A 21,004-nucleotide genomic window follows, 5' to 3' on the forward strand; every position below is an offset into this window, starting at 1 on the left:
AGTGGCATCTGGAGGTTCACGTAGTGAGCGGATTTTGAGATGACCTTTGCTGGAGAAGCTTCTCCAAAACTCACCCCCTCTGGGGGGTTGCTGTTCCCGGCTTCCTGGAGCTGGGGTGCGATGATTGCCTCACTGCTCCCAGATTCCAGGGGCTGTGGTGCACTGGCCTCCTCAGGTTGCAGGCAAAGTTGGGGTGCGTTGGTCTCCTTGTTGTCTCCAATTTTCTGGAGCTCGGGTGTCTCGTCCTCCAACGCCCTGGAGCTTTGCCGCCTCTTCTGTCGGTGCCGCTCTGGCACTTCCTCATCCGAAGAGCTGCTGCCCTTGTCATCCGTGTCGGATGGGAGACGCCTCTTGCCGCTTCTCTGGGAGACGCCTTTGCTTCTTCTTCGCTCCCTCTTACTTTTCTTGTTCTTCACCGTCCGCCACTCCCCCTGCTGCTTTTCCACTGCTGCCTCCTCCTCCATTGATTCGCTGTCCTGAGGACTGGAAGGTTCAGGGGGTGGTGCTGTTGATTGGCTCTCTGTTGCCTCAATCTCTTTCTCCACCTTGTCTCTCTCTGTGTCCTCCTTTGTCCCGTTGAGCTCCCTGGGGGCCTTGGTGGTTGGAGTGACACGGAACATTTCTTCTGCTTCCCCGTGGTCGGCTTTGGCTGCCTGTGCGTAAGTACGGCAGCGTTTGGGGCAGGTCCTGTAGAGGTGACTTGCCTCGCCACACAGGTTGCAGCACTTGGCCTGTTTGCAGTCTTTTGTCTGGTGCCCTTCCTGTTTGCAGATCTTGCAGAGGGAGGCGCTGCAGTTGGCCGCCACATGACCAGCCTTGCCGCATGAGCGACAATGCTTGGGTTGCCCAGCGTAGACCAGGTAGCCACGGTTTCCCCCGATAGCGAAACTGGAAGGAGGGTGGAAAATGGCTCCCTTACCATCGGTCTTTAGCGTGACCTTAAACAGGCGTTTGCCTGTCCAGATCCCCAAGTCGTCTCGAATCTCGGTGCCGCTCCCCACCTTATCGAAGTACCTGGTGAGGAAGGTGACCACGTCGGCGACAGGGACGAAGGGGTTGTACACATGCACCATCACCTCACGTTCCCGTTGCAACGGCAGAGAAAAGTGCGGCTCCGCCGTCAGGATCTTCATCTCCGGCAGGTCTCTCTTCTCCTCGAACACCCTCAGGAGCCGGACGCAGTCTGCCACTTGCTTGAACGTGACGTCGAAATAACCACCTTTGCGGGAGTCGTGCAGGGTGAAGATCTCCGTAGCTTGGAAGCCGCACGCCTTCAACAGGATCCTCCTGGTGAAGAAGCCCCGATCCATAGGTGATCCTCCTTCGTCGCTGTGGTTCACCGTGACTCGGACGGTGATAGGTAACCCACGGTATGAATTCGGATTGCGATTGGTTTTCGCCCTTCCATCCCGACCTTGCCATGGCAGGACCATGGTGTCGCCCCTGCAACACTACACTTGATCTTAGCCAAGAGGCCGAGAAGCGATGAGAAAGAAAGAAAGTTGTGTTTTGAAAGATGTGCATGTTGAAAAGTAAAGAAAGCAGATGTTTGTAAGAAATCTATTTTTAGCATTGAAAATCCCCTGGAAAGGGGTGGTGCACCATTCCCAGAAATACTGCAATACCGGGTCGATGCGTGGAGTGGACGGAGCAAGCCCCTATTCCATCTCCCTGCTCCAAAAATCAATTTAATATATGGTCCCCAGATAAGGGACGTATCAGATATTAAACTGATAAGAACAGATTTTTTTTTTTTTTTTTGTAAAAATATACTTTATTCATAAAAATCTTCAATCACATTCAAAACCATTTCAAAAACAACATTACAAGGGTACAATCCAGGTTAAACTTTTACAAAATGTATCACCAGGTGCATCAGTACAAACAATATTACAGTCATTTACAGCCTTTCATTTTGATCTGTACAGCCCGAGGGGCTCTAAACAGTTCCCAGTCTCTCGGTGCGCTGTGGTAGAAAGGTCTTAGACAGCGACCCTTCCCCATTGCGCCTTTGCGGCAGCTGCCCCAAGCTTTAGTGCGTCCCTCAGCACGTAGTCCTGGACTTTGGATTGTGCCAGTCCGCAACAATCGGTCGGGGACAAATCTTTGTGCTGGAAGACCAACAAGTTTCGGGCAGACCAAAGCGCGTCTTTCACCGAGTTGATGATCCTCCAGCTGCAGTTGATGTTTGTCTCGGTGTGTGTCCCTGGGAACAGCCCGTAGAGCACAGAGTCCTGTGTCACAGAACTGCTCGGGATGAACCTCGACAGCAACCACTGCATCTCTCTCCAGACTTTCTTTGCAAAGGCACAATCCACAAGGAGGTGAACAACGGTCTCTTCCCCACCACAGCCACCTCGAGGGCATCGTGCAGAGGGGGTGAGACTCCTGGCGTGTAGGAAGGATCTGACGGGGAGGGCCTTTCTCACCACCAGCCAAGCTACGTCTTGGTGCTTGTTGGAAAGTTCTGGCGATGAGGCATTCTGCCAAATGACTTTGACAGTCTGCTCGGGGAACCATCCCACAGGGTCCACCCTCTCCTTATCCCTCAGGGCCTCTAGGACGTTACGTGCTGACCACTGCCTGATGGACTTGTGGTCAAAGGTGTTTTTCTGCATAAATTTTTCCACCAGGGACAGGTGGTACGGCACGGTCCAACTACTTGGAGCGTTCCGCGGCAGCGTGGCCAGACCCATCCTTCGCAACACCGGGGACAGGTAGAACCTCAGCACGTAGTGACACTTGGTGTTTGCGTACCGAGGGTCTACGCACCGCTTGATGCAGCCGCACACAAAGGTGGCCATCAGTATGAGGGCGATGTTGGGCACGTTTTTTCCCCCTTTATCTAGAGGCTTGTACATCGCGTCCCTGCAGACACGATCCATTTTCGACCTCCAGATAAAGCGGAAGATGGCTCGAGTGATCGCCATCGCGCAGGAGTGTGGAATGGGCCAGACCTGCGCCACGTACAGCAACAGCGAGAGTACCTCACACCTGATGACCAGGTTCTTACCCGCAATGGAGAGGGAGCGTCGCTCCCACATGCCCAGTTTCCTTTTCACCATAGCCACTCGCTCCTTCCAGTTTCTAACGCATGCCCCGGTCCCTCCGAACCATATCCCCAGCACCTTCAGGCCGTCAGCCCTGACAGTGAAGGGGACAAAGGATCGGTCAGCCCACTTCCCAAAGAACATGGCCTCGCTCTTCCCACGATTTACCTTGGCTCCCGAGGCCAGTTCGAACTGGTCGCAGACGTGCATCAGTCTGCGCACCGACAGCGGATCCGAGCAGAAGACGGCGACGTCGTCCATGTACAGGGAGGCTTTTACCTGAGTGCCTCCACTGCCTGGGATCGTCACTCCTCTTATGCCCGGATCCTTCCTGATGGACTCGGCAAAGGGTTCTATGCAGCACACAAAAAGGACAGGCGAGAGAGGGCAGCCCTGCCTGACTCCAGATTTAATCGGAAAGCTATCTGTTTCCCACCCATTGATTGAGACTGCGCTACTGATGTTAGTGTAGAGCAGTTGGATCCAATTTCGAATTCCCTCCCCAAACCCCATTTTGGAGAGCACATCCCCCATGTAGGTGTGCGATATTCTGTCAAAGGCCTTCTCCTGATCCAAGCTGATGAGGCAGGTATCCACACCCCTGTCCTGTACATAGGCAATCGTATCCCTGAGCAGCGCCAGGCTGTCAGAGATCTTCCTGCCTGGCACAGAGCAGGTCTGGTCAGGGTGAATCACCAATTCCAGAGCGGATTTGACCCGGTTGGCGATGACCTTGGACAGAATCTTATAGTCCATATTCAACAGTGAAATGGGTCGCCAATTTCTAATTTCCTCCCTTTCCCCCTTGTGCTTGTAGATGAGGGTGATGATGCCTTTCCTCATGGATTCTGACATGCTGCCGGCCAGGAGCATACTCTCGTACACTTCTAGCAGGTCTGGGCCGATCAAGTCCCACAGAGCCGAATACAACTCCGCCGGCAGGCCGTCGCTTCCGGGGGTTTTACTCTTCTCGAAGGACTCGAGGGCCTTAGTCAGTTCGTCAGGGGTTAGCGGTTTGTCTAGGCTCTCCCGAGTACTGTGGTCTAGGACCTCCGTGATAGAGGACAGGAAGGACTGGGAGGCCGTGCTGTCCGTGGGCTTCACGTCATACAGTCCGGCATAAAAGGATTTGCTGATCCTCAGAATGTCGGACCGTGATGACTTTACTGAGCCGTCTTCTTCCTTCAGGCTGCTGATCACAGAGCGCTCTCTGTGTACCTTTTGGAAGAAGAAACGTGAGCACGTCTCATCCTGCTCCACGGAGCGGACTCTGGAACGGAAGATGATCTTGGAGGCCTCCGAGGCAAAGTGCGAGGCTTGCTGGCCCTTCACCTCTTGGAGCTCCTCCTTTACATCGACCCCCATCGACCGCAGCCGGAGCAGATTCTGCATCTTTTCCTGGAGTCGGGACATTTCCCTCTGTTCCTTTCTAGCTTTCTGGGTGCCTTTGAGGATGAAAAACCTCTTGATGCTTCCCTTGATCACTTCCCACCAGTGTGTCAGGGACTCAAAGAGGGGTTTCACGGTTCTCCAACCTTTGTAATCCCTCTTGAGCTCCTCAATGTTCTCTGGGGTCAGCAGTTGCACATTTAGCTTCCATGCCCCCCTGCCCACCCTCAGGTCTTCCTCCAAGTGGCAGTCCGCCAGTAGGAGGCAGTGGTCAGAGAAGAACACCGGCTTGACGTCGGTGGATCTGACTGTGAATGCACGGGACACAAACAGGAAGTCTATCCTGGAACGAATGGACCCGTCTGGCCGCGACCAGGTGTATCTACGCTGCGCTCCGTCTGCAGGGTTGCTGAAGACGTCGTGCAGCTTGGCATCCTTAACTGTTTCCATCAGGGATCTGGACGTAGCGTCCAATCTGCTTCCGGCCCTGCCGGATCGTCCAGCCGCATCGATGATGCAGTTGAAGTCCCCGCCCAGAATGACCGGCCTGGAGGTCGCCAGCAGCAGTGGGAGCTGCTGAAAAACCTCCAGCCGCTCAGCCCTTTGTGCCGGGCCGTACACGTTAATTAACCGGAGTGGAGCGTTCTTGTACATTACGTCTGCTACCAGGAGTCGCCCGCCCACCACCTCCTTGACCTCGGAGACGGTGAAGTTGCCTCCCCGCAGCAGAATACCCAGGCCGGAGGAACGAGAGTCGTTTCCGCCCGACCAGATCGATGGCCCGTGGGACCACCATCGTGACCATTGCCTGTAGGAGCTGAGGTGCGGTATCGCACACTCCTGCAGAAACAACAGGTCAGCTTTGACCTTGGCTAGGTAGTCCAAGGTCGCAACACATCGCGTAGTAGATTTAATGCTACGCACATTTATGGATACAATCTTTAAACCCATATTAAAGCATTTATTCTCCTACCAAACCCACTGTCTCTGAGAGTCCCAGACCTTTAGTCTGCTCCTTCATACCCGTAGTGAGCTCAAATTCCTTCACTTTGGATGGGCTGAGGTAGATCTCCTTGGCCGTGTTCTGCTCCGGTGGCATCTGGAGGTTCACGTAGTGAGCGGATTTTGAGATGACCTTTGCTGGAGAAGCTTCTCCAAAACTCACCCCCTCTGGGGGGTTGCTGTTCCCGGCTTCCTGGAGCTGGGGTGCGATGATTGCCTCACTGCTCCCAGATTCCAGGGGCTGTGGTGCACTGGCCTCCTCAGGTTGCAGGCAAAGTTGGGGTGCGTTGGTCTCCTTGTTGTCTCCAATTTTCTGGAGCTCGGGTGTCTCGTCCTCCAACGCCCTGGAGCTTTGCCGCCTCTTCTGTCGGTGCCGCTCTGGCACTTCCTCATCCGAAGAGCTGCTGCCCTTGTCATCCGTGTCGGATGGGAGACGCCTCTTGCCGCTTCTCTGGGAGACGCCTTTGCTTCTTCTTCGCTCCCTCTTACTTTTCTTGTTCTTCACCGTCCGCCACTCCCCCTGCTGCTTTTCCACTGCTGCCTCCTCCTCCATTGATTCGCTGTCCTGAGGACTGGAAGGTTCAGGGGGTGGTGCTGTTGATTGGCTCTCTGTTGCCTCAATCTCTTTCTCCACCTTGTCTCTCTCTGTGTCCTCCTTTGTCCCGTTGAGCTCCCTGGGGGCCTTGGTGGTTGGAGTGACACGGAACATTTCTTCTGCTTCCCCGTGGTCGGCTTTGGCTGCCTGTGCGTAAGTACGGCAGCGTTTGGGGCAGGTCCTGTAGAGGTGACTTGCCTCGCCACACAGGTTGCAGCACTTGGCCTGTTTGCAGTCTTTTGTCTGGTGCCCTTCCTGTTTGCAGATCTTGCAGAGGGAGGCGCTGCAGTTGGCCGCCACATGACCAGCCTTGCCGCATGAGCGACAATGCTTGGGTTGCCCAGCGTAGACCAGGTAGCCACGGTTTCCCCCGATAGCGAAACTGGAAGGAGGGTGGAAAATGGCTCCCTTACCATCGGTCTTTAGCGTGACCTTAAACAGGCGTTTGCCTGTCCAGATCCCCAAGTCGTCTCGAATCTCGGTGCCGCTCCCCACCTTATCGAAGTACCTGGTGAGGAAGGTGACCACGTCGGCGACAGGGACGAAGGGGTTGTACACATGCACCATCACCTCACGTTCCCGTTGCAACGGCAGAGAAAAGTGCGGCTCCGCCGTCAGGATCTTCATCTCCGGCAGGTCTCTCTTCTCCTCGAACACCCTCAGGAGCCGGACGCAGTCTGCCACTTGCTTGAACGTGACGTCGAAATAACCACCTTTGCGGGAGTCGTGCAGGGTGAAGATCTCCGTAGCTTGGAAGCCGCACGCCTTCAACAGGATCCTCCTGGTGAAGAAGCCCCGATCCATAGGTGATCCTCCTTCGTCGCTGTGGTTCACCGTGACTCGGACGGTGATAGGTAACCCACGGTATGAATTCGGATTGCGATTGGTTTTCGCCCTTCCATCCCGACCTTGCCATGGCAGGACCATGGTGTCGCCCCTGCAACACTACACTTGATCTTAGCCAAGAGGCCGAGAAGCGATGAGAAAGAAAGAAAGTTGTGTTTTGAAAGATGTGCATGTTGAAAAGTAAAGAAAGCAGATGTTTGTAAGAAATCTATTTTTAGCATTGAAAATCCCCTGGAAAGGGGTGGTGCACCATTCCCAGAAATACTGCAATACCGGGTCGATGCGTGGAGTGGACGGAGCAAGCCCCTATTCCATCTCCCTGCTCCAAAAATCAATTTAATATATGGTCCCCAGATAAGGGACGTATCAGATATTAAACTGATAAGAACAGATTTTTTTTTTTTTTTTGTAAAAATATACTTTATTCATAAAAATCTTCAATCACATTCAAAACCATTTCAAAAACAACATTACAAGGGTACAATCCAGGTTAAACTTTTACAAAATGTATCACCAGGTGCATCAGTACAAACAATATTACAATCATTTACAGCCTTTCATTTTGATCTGTACAGCCCGAGGGGCTCTAAACAGTTCCCAGTCTCTCGGTGCGCTGTGGTAGAAAGGTCTTAGACAGCGACCCTTCCCCATTGCGCCTTTGCGGCAGCTGCCCCAAGCTTTAGTGCGTCCCTCAGCACGTAGTCCTGGACTTTGGATTGTGCCAGTCCGCAACAATCGGTCGGGGACAAATCTTTGTGCTGGAAGACCAACAAGTTTCGGGCAGACCAAAGCGCGTCTTTCACCGAGTTGATGATCCTCCAGCTGCAGTTGATGTTTGTCTCGGTGTGTGTCCCTGGGAACAGCCCGTAGAGCACAGAGTCCTGTGTCACAGAACTGCTCGGGATGAACCTCGACAGCAACCACTGCATCTCTCTCCAGACTTTCTTTGCAAAGGCACAATCCACAAGGAGGTGAACAACGGTCTCTTCCCCACCACAGCCACCTCGAGGGCATCGTGCAGAGGGGGTGAGACTCCTGGCGTGTAGGAAGGATCTGACGGGGAGGGCCTTTCTCACCACCAGCCAAGCTACGTCTTGGTGCTTGTTGGAAAGTTCTGGCGATGAGGCATTCTGCCAAATGACTTTGACAGTCTGCTCGGGGAACCATCCCACAGGGTCCACCCTCTCCTTATCCCTCAGGGCCTCTAGGACGTTACGTGCTGACCACTGCCTGATGGACTTGTGGTCAAAGGTGTTTTTCTGCATAAATTTTTCCACCAGGGACAGGTGGTACGGCACGGTCCAACTACTTGGAGCGTTCCGCGGCAGCGTGGCCAGACCCATCCTTCGCAACACCGGGGACAGGTAGAACCTCAGCACGTAGTGACACTTGGTGTTTGCGTACTGAGGGTCTACGCACCGCTTGATGCAGCCGCACACAAAGGTGGCCATCAGTATGAGGGCGATGTTGGGCACGTTTTTTCCCCCTTTATCTAGAGGCTTGTACATCGCGTCCCTGCAGACACGATCCATTTTCGACCTCCAGATAAAGCGGAAGATGGCTCGAGTGATCGCCATCGCGCAGGAGTGTGGAATGGGCCAGACCTGCGCCACGTACAGCAACAGCGAGAGTACCTCACACCTGATGACCAGGTTCTTACCCGCAATGGAGAGGGAGCGTCGCTCCCACATGCCCAGTTTCCTTTTCACCATAGCCACTCGCTCCTTCCAGTTTCTAACGCATGCCCCGGTCCCTCCGAACCATATCCCCAGCACCTTCAGGCCGTCAGCCCTGACAGTGAAGGGGACAAAGGATCGGTCAGCCCACTTCCCAAAGAACATGGCCTCGCTCTTCCCACGATTTACCTTGGCTCCCGAGGCCAGTTCGAACTGGTCGCAGACGTGCATCAGTCTGCGCACCGACAGCGGATCCGAGCAGAAGACGGCGACGTCGTCCATGTACAGGGAGGCTTTTACCTGAGTGCCTCCACTGCCTGGGATCGTCACTCCTCTTATGCCCGGATCCTTCCTGATGGACTCGGCAAAGGGTTCTATGCAGCACACGAAAAGGACAGGCGAGAGAGGGCAGCCCTGCCTGACTCCAGATTTAATCGGAAAGCTATCTGTTTCCCACCCATTGATTGAGACTGCGCTACTGATGTTAGTGTAGAGCAGTTGGATCCAATTTCGAATTCCCTCCCCAAAGCCCATTTTGGAGAGCACATCCCCCATGTAGGTGTGCGATATTCTGTCAAAGGCCTTCTCCTGATCCAAGCTGATGAGGCAGGTATCCACACCCCTGTCCTGTACATAGGCAATCGTATCCCTGAGCAGCGCCAGGCTGTCAGAGATCTTCCTGCCTGGCACAGAGCAGGTCTGGTCAGGGTGAATCACCAATTCCAGAGCGGATTTGACCCGGTTGGCGATGACCTTGGACAGAATCTTATAGTCCATATTCAACAGTGAAATGGGTCGCCAATTTCTAATTTCCTCCCTTTCCCCCTTGTGCTTGTAGATGAGGGTGATGATGCCTTTCCTCATGGATTCTGACATGCTGCCGGCCAGGAGCATACTCTCGTACACTTCTAGCAGGTCTGGGCCGATCAAGTCCCACAGAGCCGAATACAACTCCGCCGGCAGGCCGTCGCTTCCGGGGGTTTTACTCTTCTCGAAGGACTCGAGGGCCTTAGTCAGTTCGTCAGGGGTTAGCGGTTTGTCTAGGCTCTCCCGAGTACTGTGGTCTAGGACCTCCGTGATAGAGGACAGGAAGGACTGGGAGGCCGTGCTGTCCGTGGGCTTCACGTCATACAGTCCGGCATAAAAGGATTTGCTGATCCTCAGAATGTCGGACCGTGATGACTTTACTGAGCCGTCTTCTTCCTTCAGGCTGCTGATCACAGAGCGCTCTCTGTGTACCTTTTGGAAGAAGAAACGTGAGCACGTCTCATCCTGCTCCACGGAGCGGACTCTGGAACGGAAGATGATCTTGGAGGCCTCCGAGGCAAAGTGCGAGGCTTGCTGGCCCTTCACCTCTTGGAGCTCCTCCTTGACATCGACCCCCATCGACCGCAGCCGGAGCAGATTCTGCATCTTTTCCTGGAGTCGGGACATTTCCCTCTGTTCCTTTCTAGCTTTCTGGGTGCCTTTGAGGATGAAAAACCTCTTGATGCTTCCCTTGATCACTTCCCACCAGTGTGTCAGGGACTCAAAGAGGGGTTTCACGGTTCTCCAACCTTTGTAATCCCTCTTGAGCTCCTCAATGTTCTCTGGGGTCAGCAGTTGCACATTTAGCTTCCATGCCCCCCTGCCCACCCTCAGGTCTTCCTCCAAGTGGCAGTCCGCCAGTAGGAGGCAGTGGTCAGAGAAGAACACCGGCTTGACCTCGGTGGATCTGACTGTGAATGCACGGGACACAAACAGGAAGTCTATCCTGGAACGAATGGACCCGTCTGGCCGCGACCAGGTGTATCTACGCTGCGCTCCGTCTGCAGGGTTGCTGAAGACGTCGTGCAGCTTGGCATCCTTAACTGTTTCCATCAGGGATCTGGACGTAGCGTCCAATCTGCTTCCGGCCCTGCCGGATCGTCCAGCCGCATCGATGATGCAGTTGAAGTCCCCGCCCAGAATGACCGGCCTGGAGGTCGCCAGCAGCAGTGGGAGCTGCTGAAAAACCTCCAGCCGCTCAGCCCCTTGTGCCGGGCCGTACACGTTAATTAACCGGAGTGGAGCGTTCTTGTACATTACGTCTGCTACCAGGAGTCGCCCGCCCACCACCTCCTTGACCTCGGAGACGGTGAAGTTGCCTCCCCGCAGCAGAATACCCAGGCCGGAGGAACGAGAGTCGTTTCCGCCCGACCAGATCGATGGCCCGTGGGACCACCATCGTGACCATTGCCTGTAGGAGCTGAGGTGCGGTATCGCACACTCCTGCAGAAACAACAGGTCAGCTTTGACCTTGGCAAGGTAGTCCAAGGTCGCAACACATCGCGTAGTAGATTTAATGCTACGCACATTTATGGATACAATCTTTAAACCCATATTAAAGCATTTATTCTCCTACCAAACCCACTGTCTCTGAGAGTCCCAGACCTTTAGTCTGCTCCTTCATACCCGTAGTGAGCTCAAATTCCTTCACTTTGGATGGGCTGAGGTAGATCTCCTTGGCCGTGTTCTGCTCCAGTGGCATCTGGAGGTTCACGTAGTGAGCGGATTTTGAGATGACCTTTGCTGGAGAAGCTTCTCCAAAACTCACCCCCTCTGGGGGGTTGCTGTTCCCGGCTTCCTGGAGCTGGGGTGCGATGATTGCCTCACTGCTCCCAGATTCCAGGGGCTGTGGTGCACTGGCCTCCTCAGGTTGCAGGCAAAGTTGGGGTGCGTTGGTCTCCTTGTTGTCTCCAATTTTCTGGAGCTCGGGTGTCTCGTCCTCCAACGCCCTGGAGCTTTGCCGCCTCTTCTGTCGGTGCCGCTCTGGCACTTCCTCATCCGAAGAGCTGCTGCCCTTGTCATCCGTGTCGGATGGGAGACGCCTCTTGCCGCTTCTCTGGGAAACGCCTTTGCTTCTTCTTCGCTCCCTCTTACTTTTCTTGTTCTTCACCGTCCGCCACTCCCCCTGCTGCTTTTCCACTGCTGCCTCCTCCTCCATTGATTCGCTGTCCTGAGGACTGGAAGGTTCAGGGGGTGGTGCTGTTGATTGGCTCTCTGTTGCCTCAATCTCTTTCTCCACCTTGTCTCTCTCTGTGTCCTCCTTTGTCCCGTTGAGCTCCCTGGGGGCCTTGGTGGTTGGAGTGACACGGAACATTTCTTCTGCTTCCCCGTGGTCGGCTTTGGCTGCCTGTGCGTAAGTACGGCAGCGTTTGGGGCAGGTCCTGTAGAGGTGACTTGCCTCGCCACACAGGTTGCAGCACTTGGCCTGTTTGCAGTCTTTTGTCTGGTGCCCTTCCTGTTTGCAGATCTTGCAGAGGGAGGCGCTGCAGTTGGCCGCCACATGACCAGCCTTGCCGCATGAGCGACAATGCTTGGGTTGCCCAGCGTAGACCAGGTAGCCACGGTTTCCCCCGATAGCGAAACTGGAAGGAGGGTGGAAAATGGCCCCCTTACCATCGGTCTTTAGCGTGACCTTAAACAGGCGTTTGCCTGTCCAGATCCCCAAGTCGTCTCGAATCTCGGTGCCGCTCCCCACCTTATCGAAGTACCTGGTGAGGAAGGTGACCACGTCGGCGACAGGGACGAAGGGGTTGTACACATGCACCATCACCTCACGTTCCCGTTGCAACGGCAGAGAAAAGTGCGGCTCCGCCGTCAGGATCTTCATCTCCGGCAGGTCTCTCTTCTCCTCGAACACCCTCAGGAGCCGGACGCAGTCTGCCACTTGCTTGAACGTGACGTCGAAATAACCACCTTTGCGGGAGTCGTGCAGGGTGAAGATCTCCGTAGCTTGGAAGCCGCACGCCTTCAACAGGATCCTCCTGGTGAAGAAGCCCCGATCCATAGGTGATCCTCCTTCGTCGCTGTGGTTCACCGTGACTCGGACGGTGATAGGTAACCCACGGTATGAATTCGGATTGCGATTGGTTTTCGCCCTTCCATCCCGACCTTGCCATGGCAGGACCATGGTGTCGCCCCTGCAACACTACACTTGATCTTAGCCAAGAGGCCGAGAAGCGATGAGAAAGAAAGAAAGTTGTGTTTTGAAAGATGTGCATGTTGAAAAGTAAAGAAAGCAGATGTTTGTAAGAAATCTATTTTTAGCATTGAAAATCCCCTGGAAAGGGGTGGTGCACCATTCCCAGAAATACTGCAATACCGGGTCGATGCGTGGAGTGGACGGAGCAAGCCCCTATTCCATCTCCCTGCTCCAAAAATCAATTTAATATATGGTCCCCAGATAAGGGACGTATCAGATATTAAACTGATAAGAACAGATTTTTTTTTTTTTTTTTTTTTTTTGTAAAAATATACTTTATTCATAAAAATCTTCAATCACATTCAAAACCATTTCAAAAACAACATTACAAGGGTACAATCCAGGTTAAACTTTTACAAAATGTATCACCAGGTGCATCAGTACAAACAATATTACAGTCATTTACAGCCTTTCATTTTGATCTGTACAGCCCGAGGGGCTCTAAACAGTTCCCAGTCTCTCGGTGCGCTGTGGTAGAAAGGTCTTAGACAGCGACCCTTCCCCATTGCGCCTTTGCGGCAGCTGCCCCAAGCTTTAGTGCGTCCCTCAGCACGTAGTCCTGGACTTTGGATTGTGCCAGTCCGCAACAATCGGTCGGGGACAACTCTTTGTGCTGGAAGACCAACAAGTTTCGGGCAGACCAAAGCGCGTCTTTCACCGAGTTGATGATCCTCCAGCTGCAGTTGATGTTTGTCTCGGTGTGTGTCCCTGGGAACAGCCCGTAGAGCACAGAGTCCTGTGTCACAGAACTGCTCGGGATGAACCTCGACAGCAACCACTGCATCTCTCTCCAGACTTTCTTTGCAAAGGCACAATCCACAAGGAGGTGAACAACGGTCTCTTCCCCACCACAGCCACCTCGAGGGCATCGTGCAGAGGGGGTGAGACTCCTGGCGTGTAGGAAGGATCTGACGGGGAGGGCCTTTCTCACCACCAGCCAAGCTACGTCTTGGTGCTTGTTGGAAAGTTCTGGCGATGAGGCATTCTGCCAAATGACTTTAACAGTCTGCTCGGGGAACCATCCCACAGGGTCCACCCTCTCCTTATCCCTCAGGGCCTCTAGGACGTTACGTGCTGACCACTGCCTGATGGACTTGTGGTCAAAGGTGTTTTTCTGCATAAATTTTCCCACCAGGGACAGGTGGTACGGCACGGTCCAACTACTTGGAGCGTTCCGCGGCAGCGTGGCCAGACCCATCCTTCGCAACACCGGGGACAGGTAGAACCTCAGCACGTAGTGACACTTGGTGTTTGCGTACTGAGGGTCTACGCACCGCTTGATGCAGCCGCACACAAAGGTGGCCATCAGTATGAGGGCGATGTTGGGCACGTTTTTTCCCCCTTTATCTAGAGGCTTGTACATCGCGTCCCTGCAGACACGATCCATTTTCGACCTCCAGATAAAGCGGAAGATGGCTCGAGTGATCGCCATCGCGCAGGAGTGTGGAATGGGCCAGACCTGCGCCACGTACAGCAACAGCGAGAGTACCTCACACCTGATGACCAGGTTCTTACCCGCAATGGAGAGGGAGCGTCGCTCCCACATGCCCAGTTTCCTTTTCACCATAGCCACTCGCTCCTTCCAGTTTCTAACGCATGCCCCGGTCCCTCCGAACCATATCCCCAGCACCTTCAGGCCGTCAGCCCTGACAGTGAAGGGGACAAAGGATCGGTCAGCCCAGTTCCCAAAGAACATGGCCTCGCTCTTCCCACGATTTACCTTGGCTCCCGAGGCCAGTTCGAACTGGTCGCAGACGTGCATCAGTCTGCGCACCGACAGCGGATCCGAGCAGAAGACGGCGACGTCGTCCATGTACAGGGAGGCTTTTACCTGAGTGCCTCCACTGCCTGGGATCGTCACTCCTCTTATGCCCGGATCCTTCCTGATGGACTCGGCAAAGGGTTCTATGCAGCACACAAAAAGGACAGGCGAGAGAGGGCAGCCCTGCCTGACTCCAGATTTAATCGGAAAGCTATCTGTTTCCCACCCATTGATTGAGACTGCGCTACTGATGTTAGTGTAGAGCAGTTGGATCCAATTTCGAATTCCCTCCCCAAAGCCCATTTTGGAGAGCACATCCCCCATGTAGGTGTGCGATATTCTGTCAAAGGCCTTCTCCTGATCCAAGCTGATGAGGCAGGTATCCACACCCCTGTCCTGTACATAGGCAATCGTATCCCTGAGCAGCGCCAGGCTGTCAGAGTCTTCCTAGCCTGGCACAGAGCAGGTCTGGTCAGGGTGAATCACCAATTCCAGAGCGGATTTGACCCGGTTGGCGATGACCTTGGACAGAATCTTATAGTCCATATTCAACAGTGAAATGGGTCGCCAATTTCTAATTTCCTCCCTTTCCCCCTTGTGCTTGTAGATGAGGGTGATGATGCCTTTCCTCATGGATTCTGACATGCTGCCGGCCAGGAGCATACTCTCGTACACTTCTAGCAGGTCTGGGCCGATCAAGTCCCACAGAGCCGAATACAACTCCGCCGGCAGGCCGTCGCTTCCGGGGGTTTTACTCTTCTCGAAGGACTCGAGGGCCTTAGTCAGTTCGTCAGGAGTTAGCGGTTTGTCTAGGCTCTCCCGCGTACTGTGGTCTAGGACCTCCGTGATAGAGGACAGGAAGGACTGGGAGGCCGTGCTGTCCGTGGGCTTCACGTCATACAGTCCGGCATAAAAGGATTTGCTGATCCTCAGAATGTCGGACCGTGATGACTTTACTGAGCCGTCTTCTTCCTTCAGGCTGCTGATCACAGAGCGCTCTCTGTGTACCTTTTGGAAGAAGAAACGTGAGCACGTCTCATCCTGCTCCACGGAGCGGACTCTGGAACGGAAGATGATCTTGGAGGCCTCCGAGGCAAAGTGCGAGGCTTGCTGGCCCTTCACCTCTTGGAGCTCCTCCTTGACATCGACCCCCATCGACCGCAGCCGGAGCAGATTCTGCATCTTTTCCTGGAGTCGGGACATTTCCCTCTGTTCCTTTCTAGCTTTCTGGGTGCCTTTGAGGATGAAAAACCTCTTGATGCTTCCCTTGATCACTTCCCACCAGTGTGTCAGGGACTCAAAGAGGGGTTTCACGGTTCTCCAACCTTTGTAATCCCTCTTGAGCTCCTCAATGTTCTCTGGGGTCAGCAGTTGCACATTTAGCTTCCATGCCCCCCTGCCCACCCTCAGGTCTTCCTCCAAGTGGCAGTCCGCCAGTAGGAGGCAGTGGTCAGAGAAGAACACCGGCTTGACCTCGGTGGATCTGACTGTGAATGCACGGGACACAAACAGGAAGTCTATCCTGGAACGAATGGACCCGTCTGGCCGCGACCAGGTGTATCTACGCTGCGCTCCGTCTGCAGGGTTGCTGAAGACGTCGTGCAGCTTGGCATCCTTAACTGTTTCCATCAGGGATCTGGACGTAGCGTCCAATCTGCTTCCGGCCCTGCCGGATCGTCCAGCCGCATCGATGATGCAGTTGAAGTCCCCGCCCAGAATGACCGGCCTGGAGGTCGCCAGCAGCAGTGGGAGCTGCTGAAAAACCTCCAGCCGCTCAGCCCCTTGTGCCGGGCCGTACACGTTAATTAACCGGAGTGGAGCGTTCTTGTACATTACGTCTGCTACCAGGAGTCGCCCGCCCACCACCTCCTTGACCTCGGAGACGGTGAAGTTGCCTCCCCGCAGCAGAATACCCAGGCCGGAGGAACGAGAGTCGTTTCCGCCCGACCAGATCGATGGCCCGTGGGACCACCATCGTGACCATTGCCTGTAGGAGCTGAGGTGCGGTATCGCACACTCCTGCAGAAACAACAGGTCAGCTTTGACCTTGGCTAGGTAGTCCAAGGTCGCAACACATCGCGTAGTAGATTTAATGCTACGCACATTTATGGATACAATCTTTAAACCCATATTAAAGCATTTATTCTCCTACCAAACCCACTGTCTCTGAGAGTCCCAGACCTTTAGTCTGCTCCTTCATACCCGTAGTGAGCTCAAATTCCTTCACTTTGGATGGGCTGAGGTAGATCTCCTTGGCCGTGTTCTGCTCCAGTGGCATCTGGAGGTTCACGTAGTGAGCGGATTTTGAGATGACCTTTGCTGGAGAAGCTTCTCCAAAACTCACCCCCTCTGGGGGGTTGCTGTTCCCGGCTTCCTGGAGCTGGGGTGCGATGATTGCCTCACTGCTCCCAGATTCCAGGGGCTGTGGTGCACTGGCCTCCTCAGGTTGCAGGCAAAGTTGGGGTGCGTTGGTCTCCTTGTTGTCTCCAATTTTCTGGAGCTCGGGTGTCTCGTCCTCCAACGCCCTGGAGCTTTGCCGCCTCTTCTGTCGGTGCCGCTCTGGCACTTCCTCATCCGAAGAGCTGCTGCCCTTGTCATCCGTGTCGGATGGGAGACGCCTCTTGCCGCTTCTCTGGGAAACGCCTTTGCTTCTTCTTCGCTCCCTCTTACTTTTCTTGTTCTTCACCGTCCGCCACTCCCCCTGCTGCTTTTCCACTGCTGCCTCCTCCTCCATTGATTCGCTGTCCTGAGGACTGGAAGGTTCAGGGGGTGGTGCTGTTGATTGGCTCTCTGTTGCCTCAATCTCTTTCTCCACCTTGTCTCTCTCTGTGTCCTCCTTTGTCCCGTTGAGCTCCCTGGGGGCCTTGGTGGTTGGAGTGACACGGAACATTTCTTCTGCTTCCCCGTGGTCGGCTTTGGCTGCCTGTGCGTAAGTTCGGCAGCGTTTGGGGCAGGTCCTGTAGAGGTGACTTGCCTCGCCACACAGGTTGCAGCACTTGGCCTGTTTGCAGTCTTTTGTCTGGTGCCCTTCCTGTTTGCAGATCTTGCAGAGGGAGGCGCTGCAGTTGGCCGCCACATGACCAGCCTTGCCGCATGAGCGACAATGCTTGGGTTGCCCAGCGTAGACCAGGTAGCCACGGTTTCCCCCGATAGCGAAACTGGAAGGAGGGTGGAAAATGGCCCCCTTACCATCGGTCTTTAGCGTGACCTTAAACAGGCGTTTGCCTGTCCAGATCCCCAAGTCGTCTCGAATCTCGGTGCCGCTCCCCACCTTATCGAAGTACCTGGTGAGGAAGGTGACCACGTCGGCGACAGGGACGAAGGGGTTGTACACATGCACCATCACCTCACGTTCCCGTTGCAACGGCAGAGAAAAGTGCGGCTCCGCCGTCAGGATCTTCATCTCCGGCAGGTCTCTCTTCTCCTCGAACACCCTCAGGAGCCGGACGCAGTCTGCCACTTGCTTGAACGTGACGTCGAAATAACCACCTTTGCGGGAGTCGTGCAGGGTGAAGATCTCCGTAGCTTGGAAGCCGCACGCCTTCAACAGGATCCTCCTGGTGAAGAAGCCCCGATCCATAGGTGATCCTCCTTCGTCGCTGTGGTTCACCGTGACTCGGACGGTGATAGGTAACCCACGGTATGAATTCGGATTGCGATTGGTTTTCGCCCTTCCATCCCGACCTTGCCATGGCAGGACCATGGTGTCGCCCCTGCAACACTACACTTGATCTTAGCCAAGAGGCCGAGAAGCGATGAGAAAGAAAGAAAGTTGTGTTTTGAAAGATGTGCATGTTGAAAAGTAAAGAAAGCAGATGTTTGTAAGAAATCTATTTTTAGCATTGAAAATCCCCTGGAAAGGGGTGGTGCACCATTCCCAGAAATACTGCAATACCGGGTCGATGCGTGGAGTGGACGGAGCAAGCCCCTATTCCATCTCCCTGCTCCAAAAATCAATTTAATATATGGTCCCCAGATAAGGGACGTATCAGATATTAAACTGATAAGAACAGATTTTTTTTTTTTTTTTTTTTTTTTTTTTTTTTTTTGTAAAAATATACTTTATTCATAAAAATCTTCAATCACATTCAAAACCATTTCAAAAACAACATTACAAGGGTACAATCCAGGTTAAACTTTTACAAAATGTATCACCAGGTGCATCAGTACAAACAATATTACAGTCATTTACAGCCTTTCATTTTGATCTGTACAGCCCGAGGGGCTCTAAACAGTTCCCAGTCTCTCGGTGCGCTGTGGTAGAAAGGTCTTAGACAGCGACCCTTCCCCATTGCGCCTTTGCGGCAGCTGCCCCAAGCTTTAGTGCGTCCCTCAGCACGTAGTCCTGGACTTTGGATTGTGCCAGTCCGCAACAATCGGTCGGGGACAAATCTTTGTGCTGGAAGACCAACAAGTTTCGGGCAGACCAAAGCGCGTCTTTCACCGAGTTGATGATCCTCCAGCTGCAGTTGATGTTTGTCTCGGTGTGTGTCCCTGGGAACAGCCCGTAGAGCACAGAGTCCTGTGTCACAGAACTGCTCGGGATGAACCTCGACAGCAACCACTGCATCTCTCTCCAGACTTTCTTTGCAAAGGCACAATCCACAAGGAGGTGAACAACGGTCTCTTCCCCACCACAGCCACCTCGAGGGCATCGTGCAGAGGGGGTGAGACTCCTGGCGTGTAGGAAGGATCTGACGGGGAGGGCCTTTCTCACCACCAGCCAAGCTACGTCTTGGTGCTTGTTGGAAAGTTCTGGCGATGAGGCATTCTGCCAAATGACTTTGACAGTCTGCTCGGGGAACCATCCCACAGGGTCCACCCTCTCCTTATCCCTCAGGGCCTCTAGGACGTTACGTGCTGACCACTGCCTGATGGACTTGTGGTCAAAGGTGTTTTTCTGCATAAATTTTTCCACCAGGGACAGGTGGTACGGCACGGTCCAACTACTTGGAGCGTTCCGCGGCAGCGTGGCCAGACCCATCCTTCGCAACACCGGGGACAGGTAGAACCTCAGCACGTAGTGACACTTGGTGTTTGCGTACTGAGGGTCTACGCACCGCTTGATGCAGCCGCACACAAAGGTGGCCATCAGTATGAGGGCGATGTTGGGCACGTTTTTTCCCCCTTTATCTAGAGGCTTGTACATCGCGTCCCTGCAGACACGATCCATTTTCGACCTCCAGATAAAGCGGAAGATGGCTCGAGTGATCGCCATCGCGCAGGAGTGTGGAATGGGCCAGACCTGCGCCACGTACAGCAACAGCGAGAGTACCTCACACCTGATGACCAGGTTCTTACCCGCAATGGAGAGGGAGCGTCGCTCCCACATGCCCAGTTTCCTTTTCACCATAGCCACTCGCTCCTTCCAGTTTCTAACGCATGCCCCGGTCCCTCCGAACCATATCCCCAGCACCTTCAGGCCGTCAGCCCTGACAGTGAAGGGGACAAAGGATCGGTCAGCCCACTTCCCAAAGAACATGGCCTCGCTCTTCCCACGATTTACCTTGGCTCCCGAGGCCAGTTCGAACTGGTCGCAGACGTGCATCAGTCTGCGCACCGACAGCGGATCCGAGCAGAAGACGGCGACGTCGTCCATGTACAGGGAGGCTTTTACCTGAGTGCCTCCACTGCCTGGGATCGTCACTCCTCTTATGCCCGGATCCTTCCTGATGGACTCGGCAAAGGGTTCTATGCAGCACACAAAAAGGACAGGCGAGAGAGGGCAGCCCTGCCTGACTCCAGATTTAATCGGAAAGCTATCTGTTTCCCACCCATTGATTGAGACTGCGCTACTGATGTTAGTGTAGAGCAGTTGGATCCAATTTCGAATTCCCTCCCCAAAGCCCATTTTGGAGAGCACATCCCCCATGTAGGTGTGCGATATTCTGTCAAAGGCCTTCTCCTGATCCAAGCTGATGAGGCAGCTATCCACACCCCTGTCCTGTACATAGGCAATCGTATCCCTGAGCAGCGCCAGGCTGTCAGAGATCTTCCTGCCTGGCACAGAGCAGGTCTGGTCAGGGTGAATCACCAATTCCAGAGCGGATTTGACCCGGTTGGCGATGACCTTGGACAGAATCTTATAGTCCACATTCAACAGTGAAATGGGTCGCCAATTTCTAATTTCCTCCCTTTCCCCCTTGTGCTTGTAGATGAGGGTGATGATGCCTTTCCTCATGGATTCTGACATGCTGCCGGCCAGGAGCATACTCTCGTACACTTCTAGCAGGTCTGGGCCGATCAAGTCCCACAGAGCCGAATACAACTCCGCCGGCAGGCCGTCGCTTCCGGGGGTTTTACTCTTCTCGAAGGACTCGAGGGCCTTAGTCAGTTCGTCAGGAGTTAGCGGTTTGTCTAGGCTCTCCCGCGTACTGTGGTCTAGGACCTCCGTGATAGAGGACAGGAAGGACTGGGAGGCCGTGCTGTCCGTGGGCTTCACGTCATACAGTCCGGCATAAAAGGATTTGCTGATCCTCAGAATGTCGGACCGTGATGACTTTACTGAGCCGTCTTCTTCCTTCAGGCTGCTGATCACAGAGCGCTCTCTGTGTACCTTTTGGAAGAAGAAACGTGAGCACGTCTCATCCTGCTCCACGGAGCGGACTCTGGAACGGAAGATGATCTTGGAGGCCTCCGAGGCAAAGTGCGAGGCTTGCTGGCCCTTCACCTCTTGGA

The 21,004-nt window shown here is 54.1% G+C and overlaps 1 protein-coding gene, 2 non-coding genes and 2 pseudogenes across 6 annotated transcripts in view; all 5 read right to left on the reverse strand.

The window, feature by feature from the left end:
• Positions 1 to 21,004, reverse strand: part of ccdc134 (coiled-coil domain containing 134) — a 156,372-nt gene that overhangs the window by 101,769 nt on the left and 33,599 nt on the right. The gene's annotated exons all lie outside the window — the stretch shown is intronic.
• Positions 1,592 to 1,771, reverse strand: LOC144669731 (U2 spliceosomal RNA; annotated as a pseudogene).
• Positions 7,122 to 7,300, reverse strand: LOC144669729 (U2 spliceosomal RNA; annotated as a pseudogene).
• LOC144669770 (U2 spliceosomal RNA) lies at positions 12,651 to 12,837 on the reverse strand. The gene has a single exon (XR_013573738.1). It is a non-coding gene; the product is annotated as a U2 spliceosomal RNA (small nuclear RNA).
• On the reverse strand, positions 18,188 to 18,385 carry LOC144669800 (U2 spliceosomal RNA). The gene has a single exon (XR_013573748.1). It is a non-coding gene; the product is annotated as a U2 spliceosomal RNA (small nuclear RNA).

Source organism: Cetorhinus maximus, chromosome 29 (assembly GCF_964194155.1).
Source record: "Cetorhinus maximus chromosome 29, sCetMax3.hap1.1, whole genome shotgun sequence".
Classification (NCBI taxonomy): Eukaryota; Metazoa; Chordata; class Chondrichthyes; order Lamniformes; family Cetorhinidae; genus Cetorhinus; species Cetorhinus maximus.